Below are 5,805 nucleotides of genomic sequence, written 5' to 3'. Positions count from 1 at the left end.
GCCCCGCGGCCCTGGGCGGAGCAGCGCGCGGCCCCGCCGCTTCCGCCGCTGCTCCTGCCCCCGCAGCCGCCGCAGCTCGGCCGCGGCTCCCCGCGCGGCGCAGCCCCCGGCCCGGGGCTGCTGCTCGCTCTCACGGCTTTGCCCGGAGTTCCTGTTCTCGCCCGGGGCCTTTCGGGATGCGTGAAACCAGCTTGAGTTTTGGGGGTCTTCTCCTCTTTTTGGTGCGTGTAGAAAATTCTCACACCATTTATACGCGTGGCTATGCTCTGGTTCTTAATCAGCGTATTCTGTATTTTAATTATTTTGATCTTCTTTTAAAAATCCGTGCAACACACAGGTCTTTGGGAATGCAATGAGGATACTTCCTTTTTTTAATTTTTAAATAGCATGCTCAAATAGCATACTATTGCGTAAAGTAACCCCAGTAAGAGAAACAGAGGAATGCTGACACATTCTTCTGTGGTGTACTGCCACAGCATCACGAGGAAGTTTTAAATGCTTACATCCATGTTTGAAAACAACAGGAAGTTTTTAAGGAAGAAGGAAGATAAAGGACTGAATCATGAATATCCTACACAAGACTGTTCAGATACTTGCTCAGTACTTTGATAAAATAGAAAACAGATTCTAACACCTGTTTCTCAGTTGATGCATGATTCACAAATACTAAGTGTGATTATTAATTACTACTGTGTAGTTTCAAACTATGAGGCATGTGTCAAAACCATCCTCCATTAATGCACTTGTGAAATAATGTGGGCAGATCTGCTTCCACAGGCAAAACAACATTTGTTTTTATCAAATTAATTACAGTTCTTATAACAAAGTCTTTTTCAAAGTTATATTATTGTTCACAGGTGAGATTTTCTAGTTATGTTTACAAATTTACACGGTAAGGAGGAGGATGAAGCAAAACTAATCTCTCTTCCCACCTTTATATGGAAACAGGCAAAGGTCATGTTAAATGGAACGAGGAACCCATATGGTCTAGCGTCATCTCTGACAATGTCTGAGAGGTCCCAGAACTTTCAGAAACTTTGTTAAAGAGTTAAAAATAGTGAAGTTCTCAGAGCTACACAGTCATCACTGTTCCTCCTCCTCCTCCTGCTGAGGGCATCACTGCTCCATCTGGCACTGGTCTTTGTTGCTACCCATGAGCAATCAGTGGACACGGGCACTAAATTATTCTTACTGCCTCAGAAGTTATCATTGCAGACTAAGGATGAAAAGAGTGGGCTGTACTGCATGTATGATACAGCTTGCAAGCTGTATCATATTGTGCTTCAATGTTAGACCTGTTTTGAGGAGCAATAGAGATTTACACTCTGAGGCTGCCCACTTTGAAAAAAATAAAGATAAGTTTCCCATTAAGGTGATTTTAAAAAGAGATCCAAGCTGCTATGAAATCATGTAACCTATTAAGTTATTAAGACAATGAAGTCAGATCTTTTATATCACAGTATCATTACAAAATGGTACATGTTGACAGAAACTATTAAAGAGCTAATATTTTGATGAAAATGAGAATGGAGAGCTACTTTGAATAACTATCTCCTTAAGACTTTCAATTTAATATTTATTTATATACTGGTAGCACAGAGAAAATTTTTAATAAATCAAAAATTTTAAATCAAACATTGTGTCAGATCCAAATGCTGACATCTATAATGAGGAAGAAAGACAAGTTATACTTTCAGTGTTTTTGACCTTTTTTGTGGTAAGACATAAGAATTCCATTACTCAGTAATGTGAACAACTGTTGTGGCAACCTGTTTAAAAGACAAAAAAATCATAAGACAGTTTTCTCAAGTAATCATTTGTGAGTAAAAACTGTCCATCTTTCATTAATAGCTGGCAATTACTCAGAAAGACTATCTTGATTCATCTTAGAACATCATGGAATGTTAACAAGCGTATACAAATGTCCAGGTTTATGAAATATAAACTGGTGCCGAGACTTGGATGAAATTTAATATTTCTGAAATTTAATATTTCTACTAGGTTTTGACACAAGTATAATAAGAGAGAAATTTGGAGGCTTTAGTGTGTGTGAGCAGTACTGTATGCCACTGGTGGCCCCCACTGACTTCATAAAAGACTATTCATTATGAGTAAGGCAGAAAGAATTTACAGCATAAGTAACAAATTAAGTAGACTGGATGATAACCAGAAATATTTACATAGAAGCTATGGAAGTTATTCGGACTTTTGACTGTTCCTAAAGTCTATCAATATCCTTGCTTTAAGATTTGCCTTAGCTGTTTACCTAATGAAGAGTGCCAATCCAATTTGCAGCTCAGTATCTGACAAATATCCATACCCTACATTACAGAGTTGTTGCTCCACAAAATTGCACACACTGAAATCCTAGGGCACAAGCACATACTAACAAGCTTAGAATATTTTCAACTGCTATTCTGAATTGAGATAAAAATAAACAGTACCAAAGTACTCTCCTGAACTAGAGCCTTAATCACCAGACTGATTTAAATTGGATTTTTAGTATTCTATATAATTAAAGACAAGCTGGACTTCAAAATTTGAGAAGCACTGTAATGAAAATTGACTGACCTCATTTGGGGAACCTCTCATTATAAATAATATAGTCTGTTATTTCTGTACTCACTTTTCTCTCATGTTCACTGGTTATTAACACTCATGATGACATGATTATACTTGGTGGAAAATGGAGGGAGAGAATGCCAAAACAGTTTAAAAGTTTCATTTTCCTTAAAAAATTCTTAACAAATTTAACTGTATCGTAGATGTAAAAAACATCAGTTTATACAGCGAAGTGTGTTACCTGAAGAAAATAATAAAAAAATGAAGTTGGCATGCTTCCACTTCTTACAGCATTTTATATCAAACATTTCAATCCGAGACTTTAAAAATACATTTTTGTAGAAGCCAGCAGCGTACATTCAGATTGGGATTTCAGAGTTGAGAAGGAGTCTTTCTTATTTTGTCCCTAACAGAATGATTTTTGTTTTGATTATTCTCATTGCACAAACAGAACTCACAGATCTAGCTAGATTTTATTCATTCTTTTTGTTTTAAAAAGAATAACCTACAAAACTCTGATCAGATACACAGATTTTGAGATGTACATATATTTCTGTGTCCTAACTTTAAATCAATGGTTTTGGTCAGTGCATGGTTTTTGAAGCCTAAATTGGATTTATATTGTGTAAACAGCATGTAGCGATGCTGCCACTACTTTTCTTTTTTTTCTCTTTTTTTTTTTTTTTTTTTTTGAATAATGCAGTGTTAATTTCACAGCATCTTTGCAAAGCTATATTGGTTTTCCCATGAAAAATACATTTTCTTCTTACTGTGGTAAAGTGTTCTCCACATTTACATTTCTGTAGAAACAGTAAAAATAATTTTGGTAAAATCTCTTGTGCTGCAGTTAGATGATTTCAATAAAGGTAGACTTTTGAATTAGATATAGATTTTAAATGATTACATTTTCTTCAGAATGGGACAGCAGACAGTTTGAGACTGGTCATTGTGCAGGTAGGAAGTTGGACTATCAGAATGCTTTGCTGCCCTCTAGGTGATGTGGGTTTTGTCACAACAATCAAACATAATGCCAATACCTATGTCACATTCATAATTTGAACGCTAGTACATTCTGAGACATTTACTTGGGAGGAAAGATTTGTATCTGACAAATATGTACTGGAAAGCATAGTCATGCGAATAAAGAAATACTGGAGACAGTATTTGTTGCTGAAGAACAAATTGAGAAAACATTCCCTTTGTGACTGATCTAAACTGCAGTTGATAAAATGAATAAATACTGTCAAATAAACATATAGGTGAAAAGCTGGTTTGCCATTGGCAAAGTAGCTGTAGTTCAAAATTGTAGATTAGGAGTATATTGTTCTTTGAGTTAATGAAAGTACATGTTTAATTTCATTTTATCCCACGGAAATCTCCAGTGCATATACATGTATAGCTGTGTATAGTGTTAAGAGGATTGCTTGCTATGTTACCCAGCCAAGCAATTGTTTTGCTGATTTTGATACCAGCAGTATAATTACAATGTATTTACACACTTCCTTATTGATTCCCATTATTGATTTCCTTCCTTCCCTACTATTTAGTTTCATACACCTTTAAACTGTTATCCTGGTGATCATTTGGACCTGGACTGGCACTCACACAAGCAGAACAGCAGTAGGGTTTGAGGTGACACCATGAAGAGATACGTAGCGGTATAAGAGGGAAAATAATCTCTGTGGGGTTCTAGTAACAATTTTCCAAAACTGCTGGAGGCATGCAAGTAAATTAACAGACCTTTGGGTCTAGGTTCCTGCTCTGCCTGTCAGCTTGCAGGGGAAAGTAGTGTCTTTTCGACTGTAGAACTGGCACAGAATACAGTCCATCTGGATCTCTGACAAAAATATACCATTTGTGATTACTACAACAGGATCCCAATTTACTCCTGTAGAAGTGTGTTTGTTTCTGCAGTAATGTTTTGCTTCTAGTAGGGTTTTGAAAAGTTAGATCTAAATTTTATTTATTATTACTGTTTTGTTTAAAAAGTACACTGTTGTAGGTTTACTGTATTAAAGTTTTGTGTTGAAATAAAAAGTTGATAACGTTTCCAAGATTTGTGATTTTAAAACGTAGTGCTCTATTCTTTGTGCAGCTATGGAAACAGACTCAAACATCCAGCATGCCTCTGAAGGATTTAATAAAAGCAGGACAGTACTAGTGACACCTGACTTACCGGGCTTGATTGATATTTAAGACATCACTGCTGAATTAGTGCCACCTACTGCATGTTTTTGAAAGTAATATCAACCGCCAACAATACCCTTATCATACTTCATCTATGAGGAACACCTGCATACTTCTAATATTCGTAACTTCTGAAAATCTTCAATATATAATTGAGTCTCTTCAAGAAAAAATCGTAGAAAGTTCAGGAGATAAGGTTCAGTCTGAAAGAAAAAAAAGAGAGTAAAAGATTTTACCCAAAGCAATGTGTAGTGCTGCAAGTAACACTGCATCCTAGAAAGCTTTGTATCATTTTTAAGAAATGATAGCGTTGGAGCCTCCTGTTCCTGAGGCACTGCACGGCGCTTTTAACATACTGGTTATAAAATAAATATTTAAAATTCTTGTCAATCCCTGCTTTGCTTCTGCTGAATGGAGCAGGTACACATACTCAGAGGATGCGAACTGCGTCTTGCTCTTTACTGAAAGAAGTCTCAGCACCTGAGAAGGGAGGAAAGGTTCTTCGCTCCTTAAAGTGCTTTCAGCGCCTCCCGCCCCGCACACAGGCGCACTCTTTCTTTCAGCGCTGGCAAGAACCGAGGGCAGGAGAAGACCGGCCCCGGGTGACCTCGCTTCCCCTCACCCTCCTGCCAGGGCCTGCGGCTGGCGCGGCCGTTAATAGCCCGCGCGGCCGCTGGGCGCGAGCGCAGCCCCGAGTGAGTTCCGGGCGCGGTGCGAAGGGCTGCCGAGCAACAAGTTCGGAAGGGAGAAGGGCCCAAGACTGCTGACAGGGACCTGGCAGGTAGCGCCACTGCTGGCCCCGCCGTCGCGATGCCGTTAAGGACCAACAACAGCATAGTCCAGCCGTTGGCGCCATCACCCGCTTTAAACCTCCCGCCCGCCAAACGCGGCGCCGCCGGCTGCGCTGCCTATTCGCTGCCGCACTTTCCAGGCGCCGCGGCCGCGGGGGCACTGGGTGGTCGCGGCCTCGCTGCGATCCCCCCTCGGGCCGCCGCTAAGGGCGACCACCGGCGGGCTGCGCCTCGTTTCCTCGGGTTCGCCGCTGGGTTAGTGCCT

This window comes from Rhea pennata, chromosome 3 (assembly GCF_028389875.1).
Source record: "Rhea pennata isolate bPtePen1 chromosome 3, bPtePen1.pri, whole genome shotgun sequence".
In the NCBI taxonomy this organism is placed as follows: domain Eukaryota; kingdom Metazoa; phylum Chordata; class Aves; order Rheiformes; family Rheidae; genus Rhea; species Rhea pennata.
The sequence above is the reverse complement of the archived record's forward strand: the minus strand, read 5'-3'. Positions refer to the sequence as shown.